Source organism: Carcharhinus amblyrhynchos, chromosome 3, assembly GCF_965287045.1.
Source record: "Carcharhinus amblyrhynchos chromosome 3, sCarAmb.v2.hapA, whole genome shotgun sequence".
NCBI lineage: Eukaryota > Metazoa > Chordata > Chondrichthyes > Carcharhiniformes > Carcharhinidae > Carcharhinus > Carcharhinus amblyrhynchos.
Window position 1 is genome coordinate 2,544,208 of NC_137326.1, and position 16,216 is coordinate 2,560,423.

Below are 16,216 nucleotides of genomic sequence, written 5' to 3' on the forward strand. Positions count from 1 at the left end.
GTCATGAGGGACCTTGTCAAAGACCTTACTGAAATCCATGTAGACAACATCCACTGCCCTACCCTCATCAATCATCTTCGTCACTTCCTCGAAAAACTCAATCAAGCTCGTGAGACACGACCTCCCCTTCACAAAACCATGTTGCCTCTCACTAATATGTGCACTTATTTCCAAGTGGGAATAATCCTATCACAAAGAATCCTCTCCAATAATTTCCCTACCACTGATGTAAGGCTCACCAGCCTGTAATTACCTGGATTATTCTTGCTACCCTTCTTAAACAAAGGAACAACATTGGCTGTTCTCCAATCCTTTGGGCCCTCCCCTGCACTGCCCCTTCATCAGGTGAGTGGGTGAGGAGCAGTCCTCCGAAAGCTAGTGGCTCGTGCTACCAAATAAACCTATTGGACTTTAACCTGGTGTTGTGAAACTTCTTACTGTGCCCACCCCAGTCCAACAGAGGATAAATAAACTTTAAACAGTAGCTGCTGGATCAATTAATAATTTTAATGAGACTGTTAGGTGTTTTGTTCGATAAGATTATAAAATGAAATGGAACCAAAGGGGATGGATGGAGTTCAGATAAAATCAGTCATGATCTCAGTGAATGGAGGCACGGGCTTAATGGGCTGAATGGCCTCCTCAGTCCCTCTGTCACTGATATGCCCCTCTCTTTGTTCGATTACACCATTCCAGCGTATTCTTCAACACATTCTTATCCGATACTAATTATCTGGTGTTAACTGCAGCTTAGATGTTAACTTGTTCCCACTGTGAGCACCGCTCCCCATTGGGGGAATCTGATTCCAGCAACGCTCTGAAAGTTTTTATCAGATGGGTCTCACTGCGTGTTGGTTTAGTGGGCCCTTCTATTGCCCTCTTTGTTGTCCAAGTGAAATAGCCAGGAATCCTGCAGGGAGTAACTCACCTCCTGTATCCCTCCCCCCACCTCCCCCCCTCCACCCCCCTCAAATCCTGTCCACCATCTGCAAGGCAAAATTCAGGAGTGTGATGGAACACTCCCCACTTGCCTGGATGGGGGCAGCTCCAACAACACTCAAGAAGCTCAGGACCATCCAGAATAAAGCAGCCTCACTTCACTGGCACCCACCTGCAAACATCCACTCCCTCCACCACCGGAGCTCTGCAGCAGCCGTGTGTACCATCTACACAATGTTCCGCAGAAATTCATCAAAGATCCTTAGCCAGCACCTTCCAAACCCACAACCACTTCCATCTTGAAGGACAAGGGCAGCAGATACATGGGAACACCACCTTAGAAATAGCAGCTGTAATTTGCATAACCACTCTGAATTTGGAAACGGACATGCCTCTGGCTATAATTAATGAATAGTGTCTATCCAGGTATGAAAGCTCCTCACACACGATGCACTGCACTGGCAGCAGAGCTGCAACACACTCTGTCATTGGCATCCCGCACAGCCATGGGTCAGTGCACATCAGCAGACTGGCCTTCCTGTGTTGGCAGGAGTTACAGAGAGTGAAAGAAGATGTGTCTCTCAGTGCCCAATTCCCAAAAAAAACTATCGATTCAGCAGATTTGAGTGAGAATTAATCAATGGAACAGAGGATGTTCGGGGGGAGAATTTCTGATAGAAACGTACAAAATTAAAAGACAGGGTAGATTGTAAGAATCTTTTCCCATTGGCAGAGGTGTCTGAGATCAGACAGGAAAGATTTAAGGTGAAGAGTAAATAGTTTACAGGAATCTGAGGAAAGATTGTTCATGCAGAAGGTGGAGGGAACATGGAACAAGCTGCCTGAGAGGATGGTGGAGGCAGGTTCTCTCACAACATTTAGGCAGAATAGACTATGGCCCAAGAGCTGGTAAATGAGATGAGTAAAGATCGGTATTTGGTGGTCAGCAAAAACATGGTGGGCCGAAGGGTCAGTTCCTGTACGACAATTGGGAATTGAACTGAAATTAGCAGAAGTTCTCTGAAATTGCTAATCTAAATCTAAATCTGTGGGCGGCACGGTAGCACAGTGGGTTAGCACTGCTGCTTCACAGCTCCAGGGACCTGGGTTCGATTCCCGGCTTGGGTCCCTGTCTGTGTGGAGTTTGCGCATTCTCCTCGTGTCTGCGTGGGTTTCTCCAGGTGCTCCGGTCTCCTCCCACAGTCCAAAGATGCGCGGGTTAGGTTGATTGGCCATGCTAAAAAATTGCCCCTTAGTGTCCTGGGTTGTGTAGGTTAGAGGGATTAGCAGGTAAATACGTAGGGATATGGGGGGGGGTTAGGGCCTGGGTGGCATTGTGGTCGGTGAAGACTTGATGGGCCGAAGGGCCTGTTTCTGCACTGTAGGGTTTCTATGTGTGTAAAGGCAGCCTGTATCTTGACCGTAGTTATACTAAATGTTCTCTGTGGAAAGGTCATTGATCTGGGGTGTTGTCAGAGCTGCTGAGTATTTTGAACATTTCTTGTTTTTTCTCAGTCTCATCACTGAGTTCAATAATTTCAGATAATATCCACTGTCTCCATTTTTCATACAGTGGCTGTTTCTGCTACTAATCACACCTCCTCTGGACCTGTCTTGCGTTTCTCTGTTTGGTTTATGATCCTTCAGTCTTACACCATCACCCCACTTTACCATTTAACCTCTCTGTCTATCACAGACTTCCTCTTCTGTTCTTTCCTCCTCTCCCCAGTTTTCCAGATTTCTGCTCTTTCTTAAAACTGGCAAATTTCTAATTTTGTTCAGTTCTACGGAGAGGTCACTGCCCTGAACCATTAACTCTGCTTCTCACTCCACAGATGTTGCTTGACCTACAGATCACGGAAGCTTGTGTTATGGTCGGAACGTAGCTGAGATAAGGACATAAGAACATAAGAACATAAGAAATAGGAGCAGGAGTAGGCCATCTGGCCCTTCGAGCCTGCCCCGCCATTCAATAACATCTTGGCTGATCTGTCGTGGCTCAGTTCCACTTTCCGGCCCTCTCCCCATAACCCTTAATCCCCTCTCTTATCAAAAACCCATCAACCCGCTTCTTGAAAATATTTAGCGAGGCAGCCTCCACCACTTCAATGGGTAGAGAATTCCAGAGATTCACCACCCTTTGAGTGAAGAAGTTCCTCCTCAACTCCGTTCTAAACCGCCCCCTCTTTATCTTGAGGCTGTGCCCCCTAGTCCTACTGTCTTTTTTCAGTGGGAAGAGTCTCTCCACCTCTATCCTATCCATCCCATTCATCATCTTATACGTCTCAATGAGATCTCCCCTCATTCTTCTAAACTCCAGCGAGTACAAGCCTAGTTTATTCAGCCTCTCCTCATAGTTCAGCCCCCTCAACTCCGGTATCAGCCTAGTAAACCTCCTCTGCACTCCCTCCAAGGCCAAAATATCTTTGCGCAGGTGCGGCGCCCAAAACTGCACACAGTACTCCAGCTGCGGCCTCACCAATGCCCTATACAGCTGCAGCAAGACCTCCCTACTTTTATATTCAATCCCCCTCGCGATGAAGGCCAGCATCCCATTCGCCTTCCTGACCACCTGCTGCACCTGCAAGCTGGGTTTTTGCGACTCATGCACAAGAACATAAGAAATAGGAGCAGGAGTAGGCCATCTAGCCCTTCGAGCCTGCTCCGCCATTCAATAAGATCATGGCTGATCTGTCGTGGCTCAGTTCCACATTCCCGCCCTCTCCCCATAACCCTTAATCCCTTCTCTTATCAAAAACCCATCAACCCACGTCTTAAAAATATTTAGCGAGGTAGCCTCCATCACTTCAACGGGCAGAGAATTCCAGAGATTCACCACCTTTTGAGTGAAGAAGTTCCTCCTCAACTCCGTTCTAAACCGCCTCCCCTTTATCTTGAGGCTGTGCCCCCTAGTCCTACTATCCTTTCTGAGCGGGAAGAGTCTCTCCACCTCTATCCTATCCATCCCATTCATCATCTTATACGTCTCAATGAGATCTCCCCTCATTCTTCTAAACTCTAACGAGTACAAGCCTAGTTTATTCAGCCTCTCCTCATAGCTCAACCCCCTCAACTCCGGTATCAGCCTAGTAAACCTCCTCTGCACTCCCTCCAAGGCCAAAATATCCTCGCGTAAGTACGGCGACCAAAACTGCACACAGTACTCCAGCTGCGGCCTCACCAGTGCCCTATACAGCTGCTTCAAGACCTCCCTACTTTTATATTCAATCCCCCTCGCTATGAAGGCCAGCATCCCATTTGCCTTCCTGACCACCTGCTGCACCTGCAGGCTGGGTTTTTGCGACTCATGCACAAGGACCCCAGTGTTGTTCTTCACGAAATACCCACAAAATGTCCCAAAAGAAGCCACATGAACTTGTCAGAAGAGTTTATTTAGATTGCAGGATAGGGAGTTTAAACTGTGTTCACTCCTTGAATGGAAGTGGTTTTGTTCAGTAGCAGGGGAAAAGCAGCTTTTGCTGCAGTGTGATATGGATCATTGCAACCTGCATCTTGTTTTGTTCCTCAACATGTTACCACAGGAATGGGTCAGTCCAGAAATATTTGTTACTCACTTTGCCTAAGGTCTGGAATTCTCTCCCTATGCCTCGCTCCCCCCCCAACACCTCCCCCCCCCCCCCCACCCCCCAACCCCCCGCATTCCCCTCTCTCTCTCTTCCTTTAAGATGCTTCTTAAAGCCAACCTCTGTGACCCAGGGTTTTGGTTGCCGTGTTGCTGTGGTGTTGTGTTGAGAATAACAGATGGGATCAGTGCATTAATCAGGGACAATCTCAAATCAGAGCAAAATGTGGACTCAGTCTGGGTGAAGCTGAAAGGCAGCAAAGGACAGCAAAACATTGGCAGGAGTTGTTTATCAGCTACCAGTCATGGTCGCGTGGGCATGGTATTAATCAGGAGATTAGAGAGGCGGGTAGCATGGGTAATAACACTGATCAGGGGTGACTTTAATCTGCTCACAGACTGGTTCATCTGAGTGCCTGGTGGCACAGTGGTTAGCACTTCAGCCTCACAGCGTCAGGGACCTGGGTTCGTTTCCCGGCTTGGGTCACTGTCTGCATGGAGTCTGCACATTCTCCCCGTGTCTGCATGGGTTTCCTCCGGGTGCTCCAGTTTCCACCACAGTCCGAAAGACCTGCTGGTTTGGTGTATTGGCCGTGCTAAATTCTCCCTCTGTGTACCCAAACAGGTGCTGGAGTGTGGCGCCTAGGGGAATTTCCCCGTGGCTTCATTGCAGTGTTAATGTAAGCCTACTCATGACTAATAAATAAATTTTAACTTTTAAATCCTACCGAGCAGTGATGTTGTGGAGGGTGAGTTTCTGGAGTGTGATAGGGATAGTTTTCTAGCTCTGTATGTTGAGGAACAGACTAGAGAACAGGTTATTTTAGATCTCGCACTATGGAATGAGAAAGGGTTCATTAATTATCCTCCTGTTTAAGAACCTTTCGAGATGAGGGACCACAATACGATAGAATCTTACATTCTGTTTGATTGTTTAATCTGAAACCAAGGTGTTAAATGTGAACAAAGGGAATGATGACGGGATGAGGGACAAATTGACTGAGGAGGATTGGGAAAATGTATTAAAAGGATATTATGGGGCATAGACAGTGGAAAGTTAAAGAATTATTACGTACTTAACTGTAACTATACATTCCCTTAGGATGCAAGAACCTAAAAAGAAAAGTCAGTGAGCCATGACTAACAAGGAAGCGAAGGATTGTGTAAGATTAAAAGAAAGTTGCCAGAAATTATACATCTGAGGATTGGGAAGATTTCAGAATTCAGCAAAGGAGGACAGAGAAACTGATAAAGGGAGAAAAGAGTGTGTACATAAAGCAGCAAATAACATGAAAATGTATAAAAGCCTCGATAAGTACGTAAAAAGGGTAATGTTTTTGAAGATAAATGTAGGTCCATTACAGACAGGGTCAGGGGGATTTATAATGAGCAGAGAAATGGGTAATGTCAGAGAACTGAATGTTAACTGTGGAGGCAGCCACACTGCGAGCCGGGAGACCCAAGCGGAGATTGTGCAGCGGGCTTCCCGCTGAGCCCCAAGCCTCCGCGAGTCTCTATCTGCCAGATTTCCAGCACCGTCAGCTCCTCGCTGGAAATCGGCACAGAGATTATTTCGATATTTAAATGCTGATTTAAATATAATTAGCAGCCCGGGTCTGAAGTCTTCTCCCCTCCCCCCCCAACCGGGGGTGGGTCACTCCAGCTGGGTTTACAACACTTCCCCACTTACAGGGGGGGGCTGGCGGCCCGACCCTGCTGGAGTGAAGGGGGGGGGGCACAATTGAGGCACCCCCCCCCTGCCAGGAGGTAGGGGTAAAGAGGGGGTGTCTGTCCAACTCTGCTGGCACTGCCCAAGGAGCAAAGTGGCAATGGGGTTGGGACTGCCAGGGAGATGGGGGGGGTGCTGGGCGAGATCAAGATGGGCTGGAGGGTGCGGGGGTGGGGGGGGGTGGTCAAAGTTGGCCCGGACACATCCAGTAGTCCAGCGACCCACGCAGACACGGGGAGAACGTGCAGACTCTGCACAGACAGTGACCCGAGCCGGGAATCGAACCCGGGTCCCTGGCACTGTGAGGCAGCAGCGCTAACCCACTGTGCCGCTGTGCTGGGTAGGAGGAGGATCTGTGGAGTCTGAACAACAGCATGGAGCAGTTGGGCTGAATGTTTCTGTGCCTTGCGACTCTGTGAAGTTTTGGTGGGTGAAGGGTTTGAAGCAATCGGCCAATCCAAAGAGCAGGGACAGAAATTTTAAAAAAAACACCAACAACAACAATTGTGAAAGCGCCTGGAATTCTTTCAAAAAGAACATTTTTCTCCACGCCACTCCATTCAGGAAGCTCTGCGCTCTGCTGCAATTTAAACATCGCACTGTCCGCTTAGCAAAAACTTTCCCAAACTCTGTCCCTCCCAACCCAGGAATGAATCACCAATTTCAGAAACAATCTGAAAGGAGCATTTGGGACAAGGGGTAAAAGTGTTTTTCCTGGTTGATTTGCTGATAATGTGTGAGACAGATGCACTTTCACAGATTGCGACAGATTCTATAAAAATCAGACTGAGATAAGGAACAAAACATGACTCATGGGGAATGTGAGTCACGACAGAGAATTTGTTTTTTTGACTGGAATAGGCAGCAACAGGAAAACAAGGGGTTGGGACAGAGCAAACAACCCAAACAGAATAAAGGGACAAAAGGTGCTTGTTTCAGCTGGTGGGACACAACTGGGAGAGTAAAGGGATTTGGGGACACAGATTCACAAATCACTTCGGTTGAGGGGAGACCTGATAGAACTCTACAAGATTATGAGGGGCGTGGACAGAGTGGATAGTTAGAAGCTTTTTCCCAGGGTGGAAGAGTCAATTACTAGGGGGGGCACAGGTTTAAGGTGCGAGGGGCAAGGTTTAGAGGAGATGTACGAGGCAGACTTTTTACACAGAAGGTGGTGGAAGCCTGGAACACGTTGCCGGGGGAGGCAGTGGAAGCGGATACGTTAGTGACTTTTAAGGGACATCTTGACAAATACATGAATGGGATCGGAATAGAGGGATACGGTCCCCGGAAGGGTAGGGGGTTTTAGTTCAGTCGGGCAGTATGGTCAGTGCAGGTTTGGAGGGGCCGAAGGGCCTGTTCCCGTGCTGGAATTTTCTTTGTTCTTAACAAAGCCAGAATTAAAACATGACGTAAACCAAGCCCTGAAATTCACTCCAAGAGGGATAGAATTGAAAAGTGGAAAGGTTTTGCCAAACGCTTAGTTAGGCTAGAGTGGTGTCAACAGCTCTGATTTCCAAACTGTAAGAAGGATGTAGAAAAGACTGGGGCAGGTACAAGAAAAGATTTGCCAGGATGGGAGGAGAACTGAGCGATTACACCAATCATCGCTGGTTAGGAGACTGAGGGGAGACCTGATAGGGGCTCTTCAAAATTATAAACGGATAAAAGCAAATTACTGCGGATGCTGGAACCTGAAACCAGAAAACGCTGGAAAATCTCAGCAGGTCTGGCAGCATCTGTGACACAGTGATTAACATTGCTGTCTCACAGTGCCAGGGACCCGGGTTCAATTCCAGCCTCGGGTCACTGTGTGGAGTTTGCAGATTCTCCCTGTGTCTGCGTGGGTTTCCTCCGGGTGCTCCAGTTTCCTCCCACAGTCCAAAGATGTGCAGGTTAGGTGGATTGGCCATTTAATTGCCCCTTAGTGTCAATAGGATTAGCAGATTAAATGCATGGGGTTGTGGGGATAGGGTCTGGGTGGGATTGTGGTTGGTGCAGACTCGATGGGCTGAATGGTCTCTTTCTGCACCGTAGGGATTCTACGATTCTAGGTCTTTAACAAAGGGTCGTCTGGACTCGAAACGTCAGCTCTATTCTCTCCTTATAGATGCTGCCAGACCTGCTGAGGTGAAGATGGTTTCACTTGTAGGGAAAGCGATTATAAATTTAAACTGGTTAATTAATGAATCCAATATTGGATTCCACAAGAGGCTTTTCCACCCAGAGTGAGGTGAGAATGTGGAACTGGATGGGGCGCCTGTGGATGGTTGAATAGCTCTGACAAAGGGTCACCCAGACTCAAAACATTGGCTCTATTCTCTCTCCACAGGCATGGTCAGACCCGCTGGGATTTTCCAGCATTTTCTGTTTTTGTTGCATGGATGTAGATACATTGATGCAGAAGCTGGATAGACAGATGAGGAAGAAGGGATTGGAGTATTTATTGATAGGATGAGAGGAGATCAAGTGGAAAGGGATATGGATGTATAGAGAAACCGAGAGAGAGAGAGAGAGAGAGGAGCAGGTGGGCTGAATGGCCTGTTTCTGTGCTGTACCTTTGATGAAATTTGGGTAGTTGGAGGATAAGAGACAGTATCTGAGGAACAATATCTGGTGAGTGTATCCCGGTAACAGTATCCCGGTAACCATATTTTGGTAACAGTATCCCGGTAACAGTATCCTGGTAACCATATCCCGGTAACCATCAGTCACATCAAGAAAGAGAAATGACAAACTGAAACAAACAACAGAACAAATGGACAAAGTGTCTGGGCCAATATCAAAAAGAACATTTCTCTCCACAGGAATGCATGTTAGTTATGCAATTCTGCATTTCAATATGATTTAAACAACACATTGTCTCTCTCTTATAAACAAAAACATTGCCAAACATGTTGTTTTGATTGCAGTGCAGTGTTTGTTAATGTGCCCAAAATATATACACTGCTTCTCCCAGTAACTCCAGTGTGTCCAACTGGCTTCCAGAGACCCCAGACTGACTGCGATTTCTTTGTTGTTTCATCTTCTCTGTGGCACAGGAACAAGCACTCAAGTCCCAGTTAGATTTATGACTTAAATAGAATTTCCATAAAACTAAAATATTTCCACAAACCAAGTTTTAACCCTTTCATTTTGCTGCTCCTGTTGTTCCCAGCTGCAATTTGATTTGTTCCATTCTGCTTTCCGACCTGACTTAACGGAACCCGAATATCCTAACCCTGACCCTAACTCCTCCAACCCCCGCTGGACTGTAACACACCCAGTCCCTCACCCTAACTCTAACCCTAACCCTAACTCCTCCAACCCCCGCTGGACTGTAACACACCCAGTCCCTCACCCTAACCCAGTCCCTAACCCAGTCCCTCGCTCTAACCCAGTCTCTAACCGTAACCCAGTCCCTAACTCTAACTCTAACCCTAACCCGAACTCCTCCAACCCCCACCTGACAATAACACACCCAGTCCCTAACCCTAACCCAGTCCCTAACCGTAACCCAGTCCCTAACCCTAACCCAGTCCCTAACCGTAACCCAGTCCCCAACCCTAGCCCAGTCCCTAACCGTAACCCAGTCCCTAACCCTAACCCAGTCCCTAACCGTAACCCAGTCCCTAACCCTAACCCAGTCCCTAACCGTAACCCAGTCCCTAACCGTAACCCAGTCCCTAACTGTAACCCAGTCCCTAACCCTAACCCAGTCCCTAACCGTAACCCAGTCCCTAACCCTAACCCAGTCCCTAACCGTAACCCAGTCCCTAACCCTAACCCAGTCCCTAACCCTAACCCAGTCCCTAACCGTAACCCAGTCCCTAACTGTAACCCAGTCCCTAACCCAGTCCCTAACCGTAACCCAGTCCCTAACCCTAACCCAGTCCCTAACCGTAACCCAGTCCCTAACTGTAACCCAGTCCCTAACCCTAACCCAGTCCCTAACAATAAGGGTTGGACGTGAGCTGAAAAAAAGTGACAGAGCATGAAGGGGGCATATCCTCTCCCTGTCTGATCCAAAAAACCTAATTCTGAACCCTACCTGACTCCCTGAACCCTCACCTGACTGTCACACACACTAACCCTAACCTGACAGTAATACACCCAGTCCTTAACGCTAACTCTATACTAATGCACGCAATCCTTATCCCTATCATAACGTGCCCTAACCTTAACTCTAACTTTACAGGACCATATCTTGTCCTTAACTATAACCCAACAATTACCTTTCCTATATCCACTGTAACACATCCTAAACCCTAATCATATAATATATAATACAATGACACCTCTTAACCCTCATCCAAACTCTAACACATTACTCCAGTTTGATTTATGTATCCTAACCCAAATCCAGCCCCACACTAACATTGACATAACCCTTCCCTACCCTGTCTCTCCAATAACTCTAACATAATCCCATTGCTACTCTAACCCTACATACTTAAACACTCAATGAAACTATCCTAACAGAGCCATAACCCAATCTCTGATTTAACACCACTCCAATTAACTTTCATTCCTTGACACTGCTCCTCCTTTCTGTTTGTATGCTAGAGATGGGACACGTGTTGAGAAAGCGATTCTAAAGTGATTTCTGCCATTAAAACCCTCCACCATCCCTTCCTTGCCTCTTGACTTGACTATTCCAGTGCTTTCCGAGCCAATGTCCCATCTTCCACCCTCCATTAACTTGACCTTATCCAAAACGCTTGCCACTATCCCAATTCAGATGAAATCTCATATGCCCATCGTGGCTGTGTTCAACTTACACTGATCCCAGGTCTGGGAATGCCTCAATTCTGAAATTCTTATCCTTGTTTTCAAATCCTTCAATGTCTTCACCTCATTTCTGTAACCTCCTCCAGTCCTACAGATCTTTGAGATCTTTGCATTAGTTTAATTTAGATATCTTCTCCATTGTCTTAAGAGGAGACATTGAGCTGGTTGGGCCTTTACCCACTGGTGTTCAGAGGAATTAGAGGTCATTTTGTTAAAACAAATAAGATTCTGAGGGGGCTCAATACACAGTGGCACAGTGGTTAGCAGGGCTACCTCGCAGTGCCAGGGACCCAGGTTCGATTCCTAGCTTGGGTCACTGTCCATGCGGAGTTTGCACGTCCTGGGTTTCTTCCGGGTTCTCCAGTTTCTCCCACAGACCAAAGATGTGCGAGTTGGGTGGATTTGCCGTGCTAAATTGCCCCTCAGTGCCAGGGGATTAGCAGGACAAATATGTGGGGTTACAGGAATAGGGCCTGGGTGGGATTATTGTCAGGGCAGGCTCGATGGGCTGAATGGCCTCCTTCTGCACTATAGGGACATTTTTGAGTTGATTTATTATTGTCACATCTGTTAACACACAGTGAAAAGTATTGTTTTTTGTGCGCTATACAGACAAAGCATACCATTCATAGAGAAGGAAAGGAGAGTGCAGAATGTAGTGTTACAGTCGTAGCAAGGGTGCAGAGAAAGATCAACTTAATGCAAGGTAAGTCTATTCAAAGGTCTGACAGCAGCAGGGAAGAAGCTGTTCTTGAGTTGGTTTGTACGTGACCTCAAGACTTTTGTATCTTTTTCCGGAAGAAGCTGGAAGAGAGAATGTCCGGGGTGCGTGGAGTGCTTAATTATGCCGGCTGCTTTTCCGAGGCAGTGGGAAGTGTAGACAGGGTCAGTGGATGGGAGGCTGGTTTGTGTGATGGATTGGGGCTACATTCACGACCCTTTTGTAGTTCCTTGCAGTCTTGGGCAGAGCAGGAGCCCATACCAAGCTGTGATACAACCAGAAAGAATGCTTTCTATGGTGCATCTGTAAAAGTTAGACAGTCACAGCTGACATGCCAAATTTCCTTAGTCTTCTGAGAAAGTAGAGGTTTGGGCTTTCTTAACTATAGTGTCACCCTTGAGGGGACCAGGATAGGTTATTGGAGATCCTGAGAGGATGTCCTCTCATGGAGAAACCCAGAACTAGGGGGCACAGTTTAAAAAATGTATCCCTCCCTCCTCTTCTGAAGGTGCTGACTCTCACTGGGGTACAGGGTCCCCCTCTACTCCTGAAGGTGCTGACTCTCAGTGGCGTACAGGGTCTCCCTCCTCTCCTGAAGGTGCTGACTCTCAGTGGGGTACAGGGTCTCCCTCCTCTCCTGAAGGTGCTGACTCTCACTGGGGTACAGGGTCCCCCTCCTCTCCTGAAGGTGCTGACTCTCACTGGGGTACAGGGTCCCCCTCCTCTCCTGAAGGTGCTGACTCTCACTGGGGTACAGGTTCCCCTTCTACTCCTGAAGGTGCTGACTCTCACTGGGGTACAGGGTCTCCCTCCTCTCCTGAAGGTGCTGACTCTCACTGGGGTACAGGTTCCCCTTCTACTCCTGAAGGTGCTGACTCTCACTGGGGTACAGGTTCCCCTTCTACTCCTGAAGGTGCTGACTCTCACTGGGGTACAGGTTCCCCTTCTACTCCTGAAGTTGCTGACTCTCACTGGGGTACAGGGTCCCCCTCCTCTCCTGAAGCGCTGACTCTCACTGGGTTACAGGGTCTCTCTCCTCTCCTGAAGGTGCTGACTCTCACTGGGTTACAGGGTCTCCCTCCTCTCCTGAAGGTGCTGACTCTCACTGGGGTACAGGGTCTCCCTCCTCTCCTGAAGGTGCTGACTCTCACTGGGGTACAGGGTCCCCCTCCTCTCCTGAAGGTGCTGACTCTCACTGGGGTACAGGGTCTCCCTCCTCTCCTGAAGGTGCTGACTCTCACTGGGGTACAGGGTCCCCCTCCTCTCCTGAAGGTGCTGACTCTCACTGGGGTACAGGGTCCCCCTCCTCTCCTGAAGGTGCTGACTTTCACTGGGGTACAGGTTCCCCTTCTACTCCTGAAGGTGCTGACTCTCACTGGGGTACAGGGTCTCCCTCCTCTCCTGAAGGTGCTGACTCTCACTGGGGTACAGGGTCCCCCTCTACTCCTGAAGTTGCTGACTCTCACTGGGGTACAGGGTCCCCCTCCTCTCCTGAAGCGCTGACTCTCACTGGGTTACAGGGTCTCTCTCCTCTCCTGAAGGTGCTGACTCTCACTGGGGTACAGGGTCTCCCTCCTCTCCTGAAGGTGCTGACTCTCACTGGGGTACAGGGTCTCCCTCCTCTCCTGAAGGTGCTGACTCTCACTGGGGTACAGGGTCTCCCTCCTCTCCTGAAGGTGCTGACTCTCACTGGGGTACAGGGTCTCCCTCCTCTCCTGAAGGTGCTGACTCTCACTGGGGTACAGGGTCTCCCTCCTCTCCTGAAGGTGCTGACTCTCACTGGGGTACAGGGTCTCCCTCCTCTCCTGAAGGTGCTGACTCTCACTGGGGTACAGGGTCTCCCGCCTCTCCTGAAGGTGCTGACTCTCACTGGGTTACAGGGTCTCCCTCCTCTCCTGAAGGTGCTGACTCTCACTGGGGTACAAGGTCTCCCGCCTCTCCTGAAGGTGCTGACTCTCACTGGGGTACAGGGTCCCCCTCCTCTCCTGAAGGTGCTGACTCTCACTGGGGTACAGGGTCTCCCTCCTCTCCTGAAGGTGCTGACTCTCACTGGGGTACAGGGTCCCCCTCCTCTCCTGAAGGTGCTGACTCTCACTGGGGTACAGGGTCTCCCTCCTCTCCTGAAGGTGCTGACTCTCACTGGGGTACAGGGTCCCCCTCCTCTCCTGAAGGTGCTGACTCTCACTGGGGTACAGGGTCCCCCTCCTCCTGATGGTGCTCCCGCTGGGGTACGGCTGTCTAAGCACTGAATACTGGAATTCTCTTGCTGAATCTCTCTCTTTATCACGTTCCTTAGCCATGTACATCTTCAACAATGTTTTTTTACTTGTCCCATATCCTCCTGATGAGTTTTGCTCCTGACATTTCAATAGGAATATTAATTGAATGCAGGTGGTTGTTAATATCTTCTATGTTTTACTCCAGACATTCTGATAGCACATCGCCATGGGAGATTCTAATTAGAACATAGAACACTACAGCACAAACAGGCCCTTCAGCCCACAAGTTGCACTGATCACATCCATACCTACCAAGCCATAGAACTATCTGTAACTTCCAATCCCATTAAATTCCATATACTCATCCAGAAGTCTTTTAAAAGACCCCAGCGAGTTCGCCTCTACCACCACCGACGGCAGCCGATTCCACTCACTCACCACCCTCTGAGTGAAAAACTGACCCCTAACATCTCCTCTGTACTTGCTTCCCAGCACCTTAAACCTGTGTCCTCTCGTAGCGACCATTTCAGCCCTGGGAAATAGCCTCCGAGAATCCACCCTATCTATTCCTCTCAACATTTTATAAACCTCTATCCGGTCACCTCTCAACCTTCGTCTCTCCAGGGAGAAGAGACTGAGCTCCCTCAACCTATCTTCATAAGGCATGCCTCCCAATCCAGGCAACATCCTTGTAAATCTCCTCTGCACCCTCTCAATAGCTTCCACATCCTTCCTATAGTGAGGCAACCAGAACTGCGCACAGTACTCCAACTGGGGTCTGACAAGGGTCTTATAAAGTTGCAGCATTACCTCCCGACTCCTAAACTCAATCCCTCGATTAATGAAGGCCAGTACACCATACGCCTTCTTGACCACATCCTCCACCTGCGAGGCCGATTTATGGACCCGCACGACAACGTTCCGATGAGACAAGGAGGTTTTGGTAGGTCAAGGGAACCGTGGTGCACGAAGGTTGTGATGAACCTAGTCAGGAAGAAAAGGAAGGCGTACAAAAGGTTCAGAGAACTAGGAGAAGTTAAGGATCCAAGGATGTTAAGGATTCTCAAAGATTCCAGGATAATTTTGGAGTTGGGGCCACCCTAGCTCCCATATCCAGAGCGCACATGAGCCATCTTGTAGCTTCTTCAACCCTCAAAAGGCTCATGTGTAACCCCCACCCCCAAGATGCCACAGCTACCTGGAGCCCAGCCACACGGCTGTTTCTGCTCAGACACTCAATGTTAGCTCTGCCTCATGATTTACGGAAAATCACTGCACCCTCCCCCTCACAAAGCTGCTGATATCACTTCATATTTCATAGTTAAAGCTGCCCCACCAAAGAAACGTGTAGCAAAAATCAACTGACAGCCGGGAGTCCGACTGTCAGCAGCAGTTTACTTCCACTTGTCATGTCCAAGGTGTTGTTGGTGAAACCTGTCATAAGGAGTGGAGTCTGTGCCCCAAAACAGCTCCTCCAAAACAGTGCTGCCTGCCTTCTAACCAGGAATAAATCCTGTTCACCCAAATCCCACCCACCCCGCGCTCACCCAAACCCACTGCTTCTTCCTTTAAAATACCTTTTTAAACCTTCCTCCCTGATCGAGCTTTTGACCATTTCACTTAATGCTGCCTCCCGTGAAACATTCGGGGTTCTTTATTATACGCGTGGAGGCTTTGTAAGTGAAAGTTGTTATTGTGGGACAGGGTCCCTAACTCATGCTTCCGTACCACCCACTCCAACAGCAGTGCTTGCTGTCCGAGGACAGGGGTTACGGTGATGCCTCCCCTGCTCGAACAGCCTGCTGTCATTCACATGGAGATGGTAGCCTAGGAATAGTGACAGAGGACCTGCCTGGTATACAAACCTGTCAAGGGTAGAGAGAGAACCAGATTGGGGGATTGGCTTGGTTGGAGGCGGGGGCAGGGCACTTTTGGATGGAGGGTCCGAATTGGGGAAGCAGGACATAAGGGAGAAAAATTAAAGAAAACATAACCCTTCTTCAAGACGAGGAGGGGGCGGTGGGTACAGTGGCACAGTGGTTAGCACTGCTGCCTCACAGCATCAGGGATCCAGGCTCAATTCCCAACTCATGTTATTGCCTGTGTGGAGTTTGCTCATTCTCCTCGTGTCTGCTTCGGTTTCTCCCCACAGTCCAAAGTTAGGTGGATTGGCTATGCTGAATTAGTGTCAGGGGGATTAGCAGGATAAAGTTGTGGGGTTAGGGGATAGGGCCTGGGTGGGCTGAATAGCCTCC